Below are 19,602 nucleotides of genomic sequence, written 5' to 3' on the forward strand. Positions count from 1 at the left end.
TTTGTTGAATTGGATTAAAACTGAGACTAACTAAATTTATATAATTGTCTTAAATATTTACCACTTTTAAATATAGATGAAAGTATTTTATGATATAAAATAAGTGCATACCATGGTTACAGCTAAAATATAAATATAGGGAAAAGGATAGGAAAGGAACATACACCACTTCCCCTCTATCCACATATTCCCACACACAAACATTTCCGGCAACAAGTAGCAACTAAGTTGCACCAGCTCTAGAATTGTTCCTTAGCTATTTCTTACTCTAAAAATCTAATTTTTCCATAGGGATTTGCATTCAACCACTAAGAAATGTCATGCAAATTATATGTATTCATACATATACAAAAACTACATTGTGCTGATCAGTTACCGGTTAGATAATCCAAGCTTCTCATGCACATGGAAGTACAAAAGTATTGCTATTTTCCTCCTTGCTTCTTTCTCACACTTACTTATTTCCACAAACTTTTGCCTTCCATCCATTATTCTCAATCTTCCCATCAATTTCCTCCAAAATATTTAGTCATGGAAGTAGTAAAATATATAACTCATCTAAATCAGGCAAAGGATTATAAATTCCAATTATTAATAAAGGTTTTTCTCTCATCTTTAAAGGAAGGCAGCATAAGGGAGCTATGAATGAGTCAGCATTATGAACTTTGATTCTCCAAATAAAACCCCACTGAAGCACACAGAAAAGAGTGTACTGTTAAATATATAACAAAACTCAATCCTGCTCTATGAAAAATACAAGTATCAAACAAATCGCGTATTACTAATGAGAAAGTCTGCCCCTATAGAAACTCACACATGGAAGAAGTTTACAGAAACATTAAAGCTGTCTAAATAAATTTGATAATTAAAAGAAGATTTGGTTGATTAAGTACTTTTTAATATATTGAGAATTAAGTTACACTAGTAAATTAGAATAACAATCTCTCCAGACTCAGAAGACTATAATATCGTATCATTCTGTAGTGTAGCTTAATTAGCATGTTTATTTCTAGGATTACGAATCCATCTGCTCAGGTAATTACTATTGTGTGAATCCTCTTTATTTTTTTCTCCAGATCACAAGAATAATCTGTGGTTTTCTTCTCTTATTCATTAAAATGATTATCATTATCTATTTGATGATACCACTTGATACACAAAAATTAAAAACATAATTACAGTGCATATTTTAACTTAAAAATATTATATATCAGATATGTCAACTGAATATTCACTTTAGGTTTTACTGCTTTGAATTGCATGTAAATTGAAAGACCAAGAGTTGTGCCCATTTAATGTACTTTTACAGTGTCCCTTACAGAATCATAAGTTGGAATCCTAGCCAGCATTTAGATGGATATTTTTCAGGTAGGACTGAAATTATGTACATATTTAAAAACTAATATTTTATGTCATGACCTTGCCATAAACATTCTCTATTTCTTTTTTATTTCTTTATTTTTTGAGAGCGAGAGTGTGAGCATGGGTGCGGCAGAGGGAGAATGAGAGAGAATCTTAAGCAGGCTCCACACCCAGTGTAAAGCCCGACATGGGGCTCAATCTTATAAACAGTAAGATCATGCCCTGAGCCGAAATCAAGACTCTGACTGAGCCACCCAGGCATCCCTCCATAAATATCATCATAAGCTGTTATATCATTATGTATAATGTAAATCAATTTGCATATTCCTTTAATGTTTTACTTAAAATAATTATTTCCCAAATGAACAATAGCATTACCTTTACTAGATGGATAGAGAGATAGATCTGTATATATAGATCATTGTCAGTAAAAGTAAAGATATTGTCTTTAAGTCCCTATTTTCCTATACTCTTCCAACATTAAAATTGTCATTTTTACACTATTAATGTGCATGATATCTTTACAATGCATGTCAACTCCTCAGTTATCACAACAAAATGATTTATATAATTGAGACCTAAATTAAGATGGTCTAATTTAGAGAATTTAATTTCATCCTATTTTACCCACAAATATAGATCAAATGCCTACTGTGCACAGGACACCAGTTACCCAGCCATCAAGACTTTCATTTAACCAGTCAACGAATATTTTGCTAGGTTCTGGAGCTATCATGCTTGGCACTAGAAACATTCAAATGCAACACAGGTAAAGCAACATACTTTGCACTTGTTATACTCTTAACTGTTGTTGGGTAAAAGATAGGACAGAAAAGGAGAAGAGACTTAGGCTCTTTGATGGTGGGGATATGGTATGTTTAATGTCACAGAGCCTGCTCCTAGAACAGTGTTTGGAACTTAGCAGACATATCGTGTGCACATAAGTATTTGTCAAATGAGCAGAAAAAACAAGTTCATTTTTCCTTGCTTAGAAGCAGGTGACTACAATCCATCAAATTAGTTGCATGTTGGAAGACTCTGGAAACGTGTCAAACACTGGCACACCTGGGGAGGGATTGATTGTTGTACTGATCCAGCCAAAGTCTTTAGTGTCAAAAGGAAAATACATGTACAGATTGCCCTTGGAGACAGAGGATACCCAGGAGCAAGGAAATAAAGTGTTTAAGCTGAACATAATTGGACACATTATACCTTCACAGTATCAAGTTAGAACAGACTCAGAAAAACAACACTTTCAACTCCCAAGGTGTTGGTGAGTAACGCATATTTTACACACAACTTTTTGGGAGATGGAAAAGAAGGCTGGATTGCACTCCTCACAGCACAATTAACTCATATCCTTGTTAGACATCCTGGCTCTCTTCCCTACCTGCTGCCGATGACCAGGTCTCTCTTCCTCACCTTCTCTCCACAAAGCCTCCAAGCTTCTGAACACAACTAATATAGACCACAATAAAATCTTTATTGTTACTTGAAGAACGGCTATGCTTTGTTCTCCTGACATGTCCCTACAGGTTATTACCCTGAACTATCCCAAATGACTTTGCAAAATATTCACCTCATCAAAAGACATCTAATCTCTTCTCAGGGCCAATACTTGCTGTTGGAAAGGAAATGCTGTATGTATGTCTTAGAGTAGTTCTGCCCAACACGTGTCTGCCATGACAAACCTTTCTGTGTCCATGATCTCTGATCATTTCTAGATCTGCGCTGCCCTGTACTGTAACCACTAGCTACATGTGGCTATTAAGCCATCAAAAAATATTTATAGCAATTTAGGAATTTAATCATTGGTTCAATTTTAATTATTTTAAGAGTAAACTAGTGGTTGCTGTACTGGACAATGTAGATCTAGAGGCTTTCCTTCCCATTTACAAGGGAAAAATTAGTACCATCTGCAGATATTATACCTCCCAGTCATGTTGAGTTTTTGGCTTCTATGAAGGGTAGAAAGATCCATTCACAAAAAGAAGCATTAGAGATAAAAGACATACTTCTCCCCATGGTTATCACTCTATATGATACCTTCGATTCTTTGATAATCAGCTGTTTGATTGCACTGGGAAATCAGAGGATTAAAAAGCCCATCAGCTGCATTGTAACAGATGGAGATGTACACACTGGACTCTGTCTTGGTGTGGGGGAAATTTTGTTCTCTGTCATGGCCTGGCATGAACACATCAGCACCTGAACAATCTTGATGCAGCTTATGAAAAGTCCTTTCTCACCATATACTGCATCCTTCAGAGGACTGTCAAATGAACAAAGCCTAACCGAGAATAATGGAGCCCGGTCCAGTTTGCTGAAACTCAGGATGAACCAAAGGAAAATGTGTGCAGAAAACCCAGAGATTGTCACCAGGCCAGTATGCACAAAGACTGGGTGTACATTCTTTAGTAATATATAATGTATTGGTGTCTTTATTGTCTTTCATATTAAAAATGTAACTTCTATCTTGGAACTATGACTGAAACTTATTTTTTATTCTTTCATGTGTCTCGTATCAACAATTCTTAAATGTGGAACTCGGCTGGCCATGCTTTTTAAAAAAAAATCACAGAAGTTTATAATCTGGAAACCTAGCTCATCTTTCCTTTTCCCTTTAAAGTCCTCTTGATCTTGCTCTGGATAACTAATACCATGTTTTCAGATTGTGAGGAGCACTTCCGTGGTAGTGTGTTACAAACTATCAGCCTCCAATTGGATTAATGGAGTCAAGGGAAAAAATGCCTAGGAATTGGATGAGGGGGTGAGTCCCACATTATTTAACTTTATGTAATTATTATCGCTTTTATCATTGTGTATCATTCTATATCTTGAATGGCTTGAGAATCTTAGTTAGCTTTAAGAACAATTTAGGTTTTAACTGGTTGTTTCCAGAAGAGAAGGTCAAATATATTTGATCTCATTGTAATAACTACCCTCTTTTCTTTCTCCAAAAATATTTTATAATGTTTTCTTAATTTGCTGCTCTTCTCCTTAGATTTGGTATTTTCAGTCTTTTACTTGACCGTAAAAATGATTTTAGCAAATTATGATTTATAGGTGACCTACCAAGTTGGACTTGCAATTTATTTTCTAGCAATTCCAAATAGTCAGCAAGTCTTCTAATGAGTGTGTCAGTGGTACCTGGTTATAAATTATAGGCATCTCTTTCTAAAATACTACTAAAATAAGAGGAGTAAGATGCTATAGAATGAGAGCTGCCATTAGGCAGAAAAATTAGTATTTGCTGCCTTTTAAAACTTCTGAAAAACACTGCGTTTTTTTTCTGATTACCACAGTTTGATACAATGTGTTAAGCACTGCAAATAACATATCATTTGACACAGGTACTTGTTTATAGACAGACACAAAGACCAAGGTCAGGGTTCTGACCTTTCTGTTAACATCCTTCTACTGTGGAATTGTTATATTTATTTGATCCAGTGAGTTGACTACTGCTCTCCCCTTCTTTTTTCCATCCTTCTGTACCAAGTTTTTGGGCAAGATTATTCCTTTGCAAATAGATTATTGCCTGCTTCAGGTCTTGATAAATGCCAAGAAGTTTTGGGTCAGAGCCAGCAACAGATCTCCGTCACCAGGAAAACGTCCAGTCATAAAGGAAGATATTAGCATCAAGAGCAGGGCTGTGAACAAGCTGCCTTTGACAGTCCAGTTTGGCAAAGATTGTGGGAAGATACGAGACAAATCCAATTGCCTTCCGTCTCAATGCCTTCACTTTACCTAGAATGGGCAGTCATCCTAACTGTCCCTGCAGGCACAAGGCCTCCTGAAAGCCTTGGCTTACCTCCCTCTCTCAGTCCCACAAAAGAGATATTCTAACTACCCCCTCATTTTGATCACCCATCGGTCTTAGCCTTGGGTATTATTTGAAGTGAGGTAATGACCCCAAGAAGTGAGGGAAAAGCTTTTCATTTTTAGGAGCCACAAGCTCCATTAGAACCATTGAAAGAATATATCAAAGCTGTGGGAAACAAGATAAACATACAAAAATTTAGAGTATCTCTCTCCAATAGCCAAGTAGAAAATACTTAAAATAAAGATCTTATTTAAAATAGCAATAAAATCTTAAGTTATCAAGAATAAAAGTAAAGAATTATGTGTGGAAAACTTGGAAAACTATGTTGAAGCACATTAAAAAGACAGTGAATAATTAAACAGATGTCCACGGACTGGGAGATATAATGTCATAAAGAAGTAAGTTTTCTTCAAGTTAATTTCTAAAACCCCAATGTTTTTTTTTTTTTTCCAAATAATATTCCCAGTGGGATTTTCAATGAAATTGACCAAACTGACTCTAAAATTCAAATAAAGGAGTAGAAGTCCATGAATAACCTAGATAATTTTGAAAGGAGGTTCAAGAAAAGCATTTGCTACATCTGATATCAAAATTTGCTATTAGGCTATAGTAATCAAAATTGTTATATTGGGTTTGGAACAGTTAAATAGATCAATGAGACAAAATAAATTATGTATAAGCCCAAGCAAGTTCTGGACTTACTCCAAAATAGAAATAAAATATAAATTAGTGGAAGAAATATATACTATTCCACACATGACTTTCCGTATAGAAAAATAAAGTAGGCTTTGTCTATATATCATAAAAATTCCAAATGAGTTAGATACCTAAAGTTTTAAAAAATTAAATAATACTTTATAATAATAAGAAAAATCAAGACCAAAAAGAACAAAGACATCGCAACAAAAGTCAAAAGATAAAAAATACAACGTGAAGTTACTTGCTGTTTTTATAAATACAGAGGAATACTATCTTGAATATAGAAAACATTTGTACATTTGAGTAAGAAAATACAAGTAACTCAGCAGAAAAATGAACAAAGAATATAAGCTGGAAATTAAGAAAAAGAAAAGAAAACCAATATACCTGTGAAAAGATGTCCAACCACATTAGAAATCAAGAAAAACTAATTTAAAATAGTTATACAGCATAACCTTTTGCTAAATAGGCAAATGCCTAAAATAAAAATTTGACATAATCAAGGTATATTTGCAATTGTACTTGACGTGACCAAATGGCACATCAAAGTCAATTAGCACTTCCATTAGTAATTCATAAGAGTGAATGTGCATCCACATTCTCTCCAACACTTATTCCTTTCCATTTTCCTGTTAATTGTATCCCATGGAGAATGATGTTGAGCACATGTTTAGTTGAAGTTCTTTAATGACTAAATTTATAAGGTGGATGAAAATAGGATTTTCAAACGGAAATACTTGGAGACATATGAACCTAAGTCTCAGAGGGCAGCCCATCTCAAAGAGCATTTCTAATGTTGCCTGTGAATCTAAAGTTAATAATGAATGATCAAACTATTATAATAAAAAGACAATTTGCAGCAGTCTATCATAATTTGAAAACTTACTAATGTTATAAACGCACTGAAGATTCTTATCCTTGGGAATTTCCATTCCAAGTGTAGCTTCAAAATATTATGGCACAAAAAAGATAGAGAGAAATATGGGGCATCTGGCTGGCTCAGTTAGTAGAGCGTGTGATTCTTGTTCTCAAGTTGGTGAGTTCGAGCCCCAGGTTGGATGTAGAGATGACTTAAAAATAAAATCTTTAAAAAAATAGAGAAAAACTATAAAAAGGAAAGAGAGATGGAGAATCAGAATTTAAGTGACTTGCCTAAGGTCACATACAAAAGAAGCAAAGATGTTGTCTGGGGCTCAAACTCCTGCTCTTTCCACCGTACCTCTCTCTGTCTCTGTGATGACATTTCTGTACTGTAGTATTGCATTTGGGAGAGGGAATGATTTGGGCTAGCAGCTGGACTAATTCCTAGAGAACTTGCTTGAACACCCTGTGAGTCATACTGGGATTCTAAGGCATCCAGCACAGGGGGCAGGAGTGTGGCCAGTGGTAGAGATAGTCTTGGCAGCATGCCTTGGCCATAAGAGCATGTCTAGCTGTTGAAGATATAATGTCTTCATACATATAATGTCTTCATACTTCATACATATAATGTCTTCATACTTCATAACACTCCTTGGTCTTAACTTGAATGTTAGAGCTTCCTTATATAGACTACTGACAGTACCTCTTCTGTGCATCCACACAACACCCTAATCTTTCCTCATGAAAACATTTGTCACATACATTGGAATTGGCTACTTTCATTCCTATACTATACCCTGTAAGGGCAATTGATAATTATTGGCAAGTCACTCCTTAGTTTCCTCATTGGTCTTGTTTCTGTCCTAGGAGACAACTCAAGAGTTCTAATTGTTCTTTCTTATAATTTAGGTATCCAAAAATCACGCTCTAGTACTTGAAGATAAGCTTAATTTTTTTCTTTATGAAAACATAACTGGCGTCCATCTTTTCTTCCTTTCCTTGTCTTACCATGAGGTTCCTCCTTCCATCTGTGTTCTGCATTTCGTCTCTACCCACCAGGACTGAGCACACAGTCCCTTTTTAGCCTATTGCAGTCATCACCCTACTGGAACTATTCTCATGAAGCTGAAGACCCTCTTCAGTGGTACAATCGATAGACATTTTCAGCAACAATTTTGCTTAAGCCCTGCACATCATTGCATTGGCACAGCTGACCACTTTCTCACATTTGGCTGACTTCCCTTCTCCCTCCTTGGCAGCTCCTTTTAGTCTCTTGATGGGCTTCTCTTCCTCCATTCCTTGCTTAAGATTTGCTTTCCTCAGGGTCCTGTCCTAAATCTTCCCATTCCATATGCTCTCACTCAGAGATTTTATTCATTCCCTTCACTTTGCTTAACACTTAAGCATAAGCTAATAAGTCATAAATCTCTGTCTCTCTCCCAAATTACTTTCTGGGGCTCTGGATCTATTTATGCACCTATTTACTAGATCCCTCCAAGAGAAAACCTTACTGGTCCTCAAATTCAGCACTTGCAGGATAGAAGTCTCCTGTGTTCCTTCACAAGCCAGGAATCTGGGTGTCCTGGAATCCTCTCTCTTCACATCCCCCACATAACCACTTATCACCAGGGCCTGTCAAGCATATGATCTAAATATCTCAAGTAATTCTCTTAGGTTTATGTCCACCACCATATGGTTCTTGCCTTGATGCTTCCAATGGCCTCCAATATTACTCCTTCTCATCTGTCCGCCACATTCTGGCCCAAAGTAAATCTTCTAAATTCAAACAGATATCCACCCTAGGCTTATTAGGGTGGCTCTGCCTCAAAAAGAGATTGACATGGAAATACCTTTCTAGGGACAGCAAGGCTCCTTAAGAGTTTCAGCCTCATTTCCTTCCATGGCATTCTATGCTTCGACCATGCTGAACTTGCTCTAGTTTTCCAAATCTACTCTACTCTTGCACTTCTATATCTTTAAAAATGCTGTTCCTTTTACCATAATGATTCTCCACATGCCATGTCTCATCTTTAACCCACCCCTCCTTCTGTAACAATACAGGCTCATCCTTTGCCTGTATTGTTACCTAAGGTACCAAGGTAACACTCCTTGATCTTAACTTGAATGTTAGAGCTTCCTTATATCAGACTACTGACAGTACCTCTTCTGTGCATCCACACAGCACCTTAATCTTTCCTCATGAAAACATTTGTCACAGTACATTGGAATTGGCTACTTTCATTCCTATACTATACCCTGTGAAGGCAGGAATAAGTCTGTCTTATTTAAAGCTGTGTCCTAGAGCCCCGCACAGTAGTAGCTACTCTAAAATACATACTAATAAATACTTACTAATTGAAAAATATGTTTTTTTAATATATGATTTATATACACATTCTCAAGTCACAAAGGAAAGCTTGTTTAATTTTCTAAGGGAGTAGTTTTTAATCTGCTTCATGGAACACTGGGGATATCATGGAGATGCTTAGGGGTTATGTCAGTGAGAGGACAGGCAAGTGGAGTAGCCAGCCCAAGTTTCTACTGCTTTGTTTCTACTAAAGTATTTGCTTTGTTCTCTAAAGCTTTCATATATTCCAATGCAGCAAGTTCTGACAGCTGAATCTTTATCTGGGATACATGTATGGTGTACAAGTTTCCTATTGCTGCTGTAACAAATTACCATAAACAGTGGCTTAACACAACACAATTTCATTGGGAATATCAAAAGTCTGAGGCAAGACTCATTGGGCTAAAATCCATGATGAGAGTGCGGTCATCTTGGGAATTACTGTTCAGCCTACCATAGATGGGCTTCCTCCAAATATGTGCGTATATGTCATTTTCTTGAATGCACATCATCAGGAAGATGGATGTCCATGTTTTCCCAAAATTATCAAAAAGGGTCATGGACCCTGCTAAAACATAAACCAAATACCCAGTAAATTTAATTTTAAAAGACTTATTTTAACAACTTATTTGCATACACGTTTTCAGGACCATATCCATATGCATAAAATACCAATAAGGTATATTAGTGCACACTTTTTGGGGAAGGTAGTTTAGCAAAATACATTTAAGTAAAAAACACACATAGACTAATTCAGAAATTCTACTGCTAGGACTTTTCCTTACAGACATAATTGCAAACACAGAAACTTCAAAAGAAGATCAGTTATATGACTTACAGTTCATTTATAGAATGGAACATGACACAGTTATTACAGAGAATGAGGGTGATGTATAGGTGTGCGAGGAGAAAGACATTCAAGATAAAATATTAAGTGACAAAAGTACAAGATAGGGTTTAGAGTCTGATCTCTCTGTGTAGTTTTAGAAATGACTGGTTCCCAAACCAATTTGGGGGCAGGACACATGAGAAACTATTGATGGAGTGGGGAGTGGCAGAGGCAAGGAAAGAAGACTATTTCATGCTTTTCCACCATCTACATTTTCTGTTGTGAGTAGATACTACTTTTGTTTTATTTTATTTATTTTTTAAAATGTTTATTTATTTTTAGAGGGAGAGCACATTAATGCGAGCTGGTACGAGTGGAGGAGGGACACAGAGAGAGGGAGAGAGAGAATCCCAAGCAGCTTCCATACTATCAGCACAGAGTCCAATGGGAGGCTCCGTCTCACGACTCATGAGATCATGACCTGAGCTGAAACTGACAGTCCGATGCTTAACCTACTGAGTCATCCAGGTGCCCCAGTACTACTTTATTTTATAAAAGAAAGTTAGATGCAGTTCACAGAGTTCTAAGTACTTTACACAGATAATTTTATTTAATTCTCAAGTCTCTATGAGAGAGAAACATTATTATATCCACTTGGCATGTGAAAGAATTCAGGTCTATGAGGGTTAAGCTCATGTTCAAGGTCATACAACTTGAGGTCTATTTAACTTCAACCGGTACTCTCAACTGTTGCTGCTCTTTTGTTTTCTTGCTTCTATTTTTTTCATGTTAAACTAAAAATCCTAATAAATATTATCACACGTGTTTTAATACTGGTAAAAATGTTCTCACTTGTCAAAACTAAAAGCATCCTTTCCCTGAACATGTTGTAAATCCAAACAGAAATTACTATGTCACAAGGACCCCAAATTTTTGAGGCTTAATGTGTTCAAGATGTGAAGAATATTTTTAAATTTTTAATGAGAAGTATTACTCACAATGACAGCATGGATAAACATTCAAAAGAAGAACAATAAAAAGAAATAAAGGGGAGGGGAAATGTAAACAGGGAGAAGAAGAGAAGGAATGAGAAGAAAATTTATGAGATTGTGCTAACTCCAGTGATTTACAGCTTTAAGGAACTGCTTTATGAAAGAAGTCCGGGCTATCATTTCTGACAGCTGTAATTTTTTTCCATTATTGGCACTAAAGAAATACTCTCTTTCTATTACAGATAGGCTGAGCTTGGAGTATTTTTCAATGAGAAGATGATACCACCAAGTCACATCTAGCATGTTCTGTTCCAATTCCTTCTCACATAATTTTCTCTCTTTTTAAGGGAAAATAATAACAAAAATAAATGAGCAACTCATTGCCACTCCAGATTTGTATATAATCTAAAAATAATTTGCCCAAACCTTTTCCAGGTGAAAACTGTAATAAGTCCTTGTCAACTTTATTCAATGTTTCATGAAGGCTCTGATGTGAGCCAATGATTCTGAGATTATCTTACATGCATCCTGTCTTCCTGATTTCTTTTACCCTAGCTGAATCTCTCAGGTTAATTTGCTTGCATTGTTGCTTTCAAAATGCTCCCAGTGCGGTTTTAAGAGCGGTTATCAGGTAGTTCTACTGAATCCTTTGGCTGAATTATGACAGTTAAATTAATGTGGTTAAGTTAATGGATTCTTATTTAATAACTGTTGACCGGTCTCTAGTCCAGGCTAATTACTAAACTATCTGTGGAAACAGTGCAAACGGAGACCCATAAACATTTAAACATTAAAATCAAGCTATCAAATTGTTAAACACAGTATGTTTATTCCTTATCTTGATTTCAAAAATGTCTTAACAGGGGCGCCTGCGTGGTTTAGTCGGTTAAGAATCCGACTTTCGCTTAGGTCATGAGCTCGCGGTTCGTGGGTTCGAGCCCCGCGTCGGGCTCTGTGCTGACTGCCAGCTCAGAGCCTGGAGCCTGTTTCAGTCTGTGACTCCCTCTCTCTCTGNTGGGTTCGAGCCCCGCGTCGGGCTCTGTGCTGACTGCCAGCTCAGAGCCTGGAGCCTGTTTCAGTCTGTGACTCCCTCTCTCTCTGACCCTCCGCTGCTCATGCTGTCTCTCTCTCTCTCTCTCCTAGAAATAAATAAAACATTAAAAAAAATGTCTTAACAATAAAATTCTTTAAAATAAGTAAAACATGGGGGGCGCCTGGGTGGCTCGACAGGTCAAGTGTCTGACTTTGGCTCAGGTCATGATCTCACAGCTCCTGAGTTCGAGCTCCACGTCAGGCTATCTGATTATGTGAGTCTCTCTTTCTGCTCCTCCCCAACTCACACTCTGTGTCTCTGTCTCTCAAAAATAAATAAACATTATAAAAATTTTTAATAGGTAAAATGTGACTTTTACAGAACTGAAAGAGAGCAAGCATTCAAGAAAATGTAATTTTATTGTTATTGTACAAATTTGGGTGCTTTGTTGACTGCTGGCGATGTTTGAGTAACTAAACAAAGACATTTCATTATTCATAAATTATTATATAAGTATTCCATATAATTTACTTATTGGTTTCATTTCAGGAAAAAAAATATTTATGGTTACTAAAATTAGGATTTTCTCATAATTTGTGTTCTATTGACAGTAATGTCATATCAGGTCACTGTACTCTTTCACCATTTTTAATCAAGTTGTTCAGCTGAGGAATAGCATATAAAATTATTAATAAAATGTGCAATCTATATGTTTGTGAATCAAATGCCAAGTTTACAAAATTTAAATACTATTCAAGAAAATTTTATGAAGTATTTTATTTTATTTTATCATAGAAATGTCTATCAATTATGTAGTGATGTTTACTATCTTTTATAAAATTGCAGGCATTTCATTTGATTTGTTCAAGTTGTTTAGTAAAAATAATTTTACCTCATTTACATTGTTTTGGTCAATAATTAAATCTGTCTTTAATAAAGAATTTATAATGTCCTGTTTGCAAATTTTATGTGGGTCATATTCAATATAAAGTTCCTTTTTGTTGTGTCCAGTTTTTAAAAACTTAAGCAAGCTGACTCTTTGAACATTTTCTATTTCTTTATGCTTTTCAGCTTTTCCCCTTGAGCCCTACTTTTGCATTTTTTATTTCTACTATGATCTCAGCATGAACTCATTCTCACTGACCTAAAGGATTAAGGAATAAATAATTATATATTATTCCTTTAATAATAATTAAATATATATTATTAAGGAATAAATAATTATATATATATTTGAATATATATTATATATATTCAAAGTGAACTTAATTTGAATGTATTTTCATTAAAAATGTAAAATAAGATTTTGTTTATCTGTTTTCAAAAATGTTTTTTCTAAAATATTTAAGATGATATATAAAAATTAAAATGCAGAACAAAGTATAAAACATTGATACACATTTTAGTGTAAATTATTTGAATGAATCTGAAATGATTTATATTGGGGAAAGTTAATAAACTCTAAACACTTTCACAAAAACAAATTTTTATTTTTGCGATTCTAGCAATTAACGTCCATCTAGTCATCATTTAGGAAATTCAGAGGCATCTGGGTGGCTCAGTTAACCATCTGACTTCAGCTCAGGTCATGATCTCACCGTTTGTGAGTTCAAGCCCCGCGTTGGGCCCTGTGCTAAAAGCTCAGAATCTGGAGCCTGCTTCAGATTCTATGTCTCCCTCTCTCTATGCCTCTTCCCCACTCAAGCCCTGTCTCTGTCTCTCAAAAATGAATAAATGTTTAAAATTTTTTAAAAAATTTAGATTATGCTTTACTCATATGTAGACTTAGGTAGATGTAGATATATACACTCACAAGTATAAGAGTGATACAAACTGTTTAATATTGCAAAATGTTGCCTTAGTGCCCTGTGCAACAATGAATTGCAGATGAATGTAATGAACGTAGAAGACTAGGAAAGGAAGAACACGGAGTTTTGACACCACTTGTTTTATCTGAGAGGAAGGATTGAACAAACTGGTTAATTTGTCTTTTCTGTTTCCTAAGTGCTTTCCACATCCCAAATCTTCCTCACACTCAGAGGCAGTGTCGGCGACACAATGCACAAAATTTGATGGCATTCAATGCATCAGCATTTGTCTAGAGGATATTTAAAAAAGAGAGAGAGAGAGAGAAAGAGAGAGAGAGATGTGAAGTATTTACCCAATGATGGAAAGTGTGAGTCCAGAGCAGACGTTTAGGGCTCCTCATTCCGCCATGTCAGCACTGACTGCTGCTTAGATCCTGAGTGCCGGAAGTGGCCATGCCTTCTTTCACAGAAGTTTGTGATATGAGAGACCCTCTGAGGTGTGAAGCTCAAGTTCCAGGGAAGGATGGCTGGGAATCCTGTTCTCATGATATAACGTAGCCTTGGCTATTTCTCCCCAATGCCTTTGTCAGACTGCTTTCCCCAGAGGTATACTAATCAGTCACGCAGTGTTTAGGACTGAACGCAATGATGATTGTAGCTCTTTCATGATGAAAAGAGCCTGAAGTAACTGGATTTACATCTGTCTCTGATCCCAGACGTTTTGCTTTTCTATTATGATGCGACAGTCTGTCTGCCATTTTCTGCTGAGAGACCTTGGCCAAGCTACTAATTCTCTGTCTCTTGATTTCTTCAGCCATAAAATGGGTTCACTAAAACTATGTTCTAGAGTTGTTATAAAAATTAAATGAGTTGATGAATCATAAAAGAAATTGCTCATTGCCTAATAGATAGCCATTTTCATTGTTCCTGGCACCAGATTGATCCCTCTACTCTCTATGCCACAGTTTAACCAGTTAAGTTTCATCAATTCTTTCTGACATACCCTCAGATTAAAAAAAAATAGGTTGTTTTCTAAAGAAAAATTCCATGCCCAAGACAGTCACTGTACTTCCCCCAAACTGTAGGAAAGAGTGACTGCCAACATGACAACAGCTTTCCCCCCCTCCCCGCCCCCATTATTGCCCCCCCCCCAACTGCTGGAGCACCTTCTTCAACTCTGCAGAGCCTCCTTCTTTAAATTCATGGATGCAACCTCTGCAACCCACCCAGTGATCCTGCCAACTAGTCTTGTTAGTCCAGTGGCTATTTCAGATCTTGTCTGCCTCGGTCTAATATTCCAACCCTCCTTATTCTCAGCAGCTAACCCTGCCTTACTTAACAGAGAAAATAAACCATAAAATAGGAACTCTCTCAACCAAACCTGTAAAATCCACTTCATTGTACCCATCTGTGTCTGCACCTTCTCACTTCTTACCTCAGCGCCTCTTTCTACTTGTGCTTCTGATCATGCTTCCCCTGATGTCTCATGGATTTCTCGTCATAAATTATTAGATTCCTTTACTTCAGTTTCTCTCTTTTCCTTAGGTCTTTCGCATCAATATTTAATTATATTCATGCTTCTCTTTTCATAAAACAAACAACAACAAAATGCTCCATAGACCTGTCACCTGTTAGCATCTATGTTATCTCTCTTTTACAAATCTACTACTTGAATGAGTTGTGTCTATTCATTGTCTCAATTTCTCCATCTCCCACACATTCCTCAAGCCAATTCCAGCAGGTTCCACTTTACCAAAACTGCTTTCACCAATGTCATCTTCAAGGTCAGCCCATGGTGTCCAAAGCCAATTTTTCAGCATGTTGATTGACCTTGGGCAACATTTAATACTCTTGATCCCTCTCTGCTTTTCAAAACACTGTCTTCTCGTGACTCTCATGGAGTGGACTTTCCCTTTTTTTGTCTATCTCCCCAGCAGTGTCTTCTTGGTTATCCCTGATAGGTCCTCCTCTACTTTGCTCCAAAGTTTGCAGGGTGCTCTTCTAGATACTGTTTCTACTTGCTCCTCAGATTCTCACACAGCAACATTATCCACTGCCACCCCATGGCAAGACACTGTCAGGGGCAACCCAAAACCATCTTGAGAAGAAAAACTATCAGCTCACAAACATGGGGAATTCAAGGGATGAAACTTAGCTCTGTTCAGGAGGGTAACTGGTGATCATAAGAAACTGTCTTATTTTCTCTGTCCTTTAGCCCTGCTTTCTACAATGTTGTCTTCATTCTGAAGCAGGCTTTCTCCCTTAAACAGTCAAGAGAGCTACTGGCAGCTCCAGACTTACATGGCCCAGGATTCTAGAAGAGACCAACATTCCTCTGGTATTTGTTCCAACTCTTCCCAAGAGGGTTCTGATAAACTCACCTCGGTTCACATGCTCACCCTGAACCAATACTGTGGCCAGAGTGATGGGGTACTTAAGAGAGTCAATCTGGGTCCCACCCCTGAGGTAGGAGTAGGGCAGAGTGAATCCCAGCCATGACACCTGAGTGTCCCCACAGGTCTTCTTCTGAGTAAGGGAAAGAGACACTGGTCAAGAAAACAAAGTACACATCCATGTTCTCACTTAACATTTTTTTGTCAGTAATTTTCCTGCCTCTATTTCTAGCTTAATTATGGATCTTGAGCTCTAGAACTTCATATCCAACAACCTTCCAGCCCTACTGTGTTTTGTTTTCTGGGTTTTTTTGTTTTTTTTTTTTTGAAAATATATAAGCAAATGAAACAGTGTGAGAAACAAAGTCATTATTTTCTTCCTGAATATTTGATTCTCCCCTTATATTCTCTCTTTCAGCAAATGGCGCCTCTGTCCACCCAGCTGCTCAAGCCAGATACTTACTGGTCATGTGGGATACCTCTCCCACCCCACTAGATATCCATATTTAATGGATTTTCAGGTGCTGTGACGTTTACATAGTTATCTGTCGAAATCACATCAAGCATCTTTTCTGACCACAATGATATGAAATTAGAAATCATGGGGCGCCTGGGTGGCTTAGTCGGTTAAGTGTCCGACTTTCGCTTAGGTCATGATCTCGCGGTTCGTGGGTTCGAGCCCCGCATCGGGCTCTGTGCTGACTGCCGGCTCAGAGCCTGGAGCTTGTTTCAGTCTGTGACTCCCTCTCTCTCTGACCCTCCCCTGCTCACGCTCTCTCTCTCTCTCTCTTAGAAATAAATAAAACATTAAAAAAAAAGAAATCAATTGATAGTTCATCTGTTCATTCCTGACGTGTCCTCTGCCATGACCCTAATTCAAGCCACCATTACTTTCGTATAGACTTAAAAACATTTTCTTACTGATGTGTAACTTTTTGCTCCTATTTATTCTCTTTCCCCCTCTATTTTTAGTTTAAAAAACATTGAAGTTACACATGTAACATAAAGTGACAAAAGATTTCACAAAGTTTGTTATGAAGACCAATACCTGTCACCTATTTGCCCTTCCACCATTTTTCCCTAAAGCCAGCTACCGTCACCAATTGTAACTGATTATTTAAGTATTTATCTCCTAAATAACATGCTGTATTTCTACTTTTTTATATTTTTTTCATTTTAGGCATTCCCTAATGACTTCCCACTGAATGGGATGAGGCTTAATTTTCTTTCCTTTCTTTGCTCCCTACTCACATATATACCTGTGCCATCCACCTTCCCCCCAGTACAGTTGTGTCATAATTTTGGCTTGACACTTTTGGATTGATAAATCTACACAAAAACTATTTATAGCTGAAGATATTAATGGCAGTTTTTCTTTTCCTATTTATTATGTGTCTCTTGTAAGTGGCTTCTGTTTCTCTTTTCTTTAAAAAATTTTTTTAATGTTTATTTATTTTTGAGAGAGACAGAGTATGAGCAGCAGAGAGGTAGAGACAAACTCTAAGCTGTCAGCACAGAGCCCGACGCAGGGCTCAAATTCACAAACTGTGAGATCATGACCTGAGCTGAAGTTGGACACTTAACAGACTAAGCCACCCAGGTGCCTCTTTATTTTCTTTCTTACTTCTTTTTGTCTGCATCTTTCATATCAGATATGCTAATACTTGCTTGTCTGTGTGTATTGGTGAGAGAGGGATGATTAGAACCTGTGTCCATGCTCAGGGCTTGGAAAGAAGAGCTTCACTGTCATGTGATCAGACCAAGCCATTAAATGGTGGAGCCTCTGATGATGGCATTTTGGGGACTTATCCCAGGCCCAGGAAGCTTTCCTGAAGGACACTGTTGCACCTCCTGCCTTGTGAACAAAGGCCTGGATTTCAGCACTTCAGGCGTGGAGAATGAAATCACCAGATATCAGTATGCAGCTTCCTTACATCTTCTAATTGGCTGGTTTTTAGCAAGTCACCCCTGGTTCTCAGCTGTGCCTGGGTGTCTCCAGTCCAGAAACCATCTCTCCAGAGAACAAGTCTCCAATCTTTCTCCGGGGTGGGTCAGAGACAGGTGCTTAGCCACATGGAATAAAGGAGTGGAACTGACTGCTTCTTAAACAGACAATAGATGGGTCCTCCAGTGTACTTAATGAACAAATGCTGCTTGTGATTAGGAAAAATACAGCTAAAGACTAGCCTGAATTGGGAGGGGGTAACCCCAAGGAGAACCTACAAATAAGTCAAGACAAAATTATGGCACCAATATGTGAAGGTACCAACATTTTGAGTAGAGAGAGCTGAAACTGACTGAGAAACACAGGGACAAAGTTACAGAATGAACAGCAGGTAGTTATATGGAGGCAGAGAATGTAATAAAACTAAAAATGCAGAATGGATTAAGTATTTGCATTCTGCTGAAGGAGGGTCATATATCTACTTTGTAGGGGGTATTGTGATAGTTATAGATTGTATATGTAGCCTGTTTTACATTTTAGGTTTTTAATAAATGGTAGTATTATATCATTTTTAGTTAAGATATTGCCCATTCACATTTTTTAAAAAGAAACAGGTATATTTTTAGATTACAACCAAGATGAACCATCTGGAAAGTATTTATGAAGGGAGATATATGCTCCTGCAAACAGATGCCAATAAAACATTTTAGCAGGAACTCATGGTCATCTGTATCTGAAATGACTCATGGTTCTTTCTTTCCTCCTATTGTATCTCCACTGCAGATTCGGACACCCACTAGGGAGAGTCTATTTAGCTTGGATCTTGGTACCTAACTTAAAAGGGTAGTTCCCCACATGATAATAATAACAAAATAGTGATAATAATATACAATTCAATGTTCTATACACAGATTCATATCTAAAAAAGGTAACATCAATAAAATGTACCCCAAATGCTACAACTGTGGATTTTTCCCTTAAATGGTAATTCTTTTAATTACTAGAAAATCTGAGTCATCACACGTCAATGTTTTAGTGCTTTCTTTACAAGTCCCATTCTAGGTAATAGTTCTCAAGGGACTGAGGAGAACATGCCCAAATGCCTTTGTGAAATTCACTCTACTCTGATGGTACATGCGATATTAGACGGAGTAGGACACCCTAAATCTTTTTGTAAGCTACACATAACCCCCATCTCTGGAAGTCTCTGCCTCAGTGCAGAGTAATTTTTGAGTGAGGACCTTAGGCCACTCCAATTTTGAAGGCAATTTGTCTTTGGAATTATAGCAATAAAGCATAGGTTGTTATTTTTTCATGTTCCTCTATCATGACAGCCTGATGCCTTATTTATATTTTAGTACATAGCACTTTATTGAAATAATTATCTCTTCACTTAGGGAAGTTTTTAAAATATTTGTTAATGAATAATTAGAGAAATTTGCTAATTTTATAAGTGTTTAGAAATGATTTATACTATATGTTCTCATGTTAGCCAAACAAAAATGATGGA

This window comes from Hyaena hyaena, unplaced genomic scaffold (genome assembly GCF_003009895.1).
Source record: "Hyaena hyaena isolate Hyena2069 unplaced genomic scaffold, ASM300989v1 scaffold_178, whole genome shotgun sequence".
Classification (NCBI taxonomy): Eukaryota; Metazoa; Chordata; class Mammalia; order Carnivora; family Hyaenidae; genus Hyaena; species Hyaena hyaena.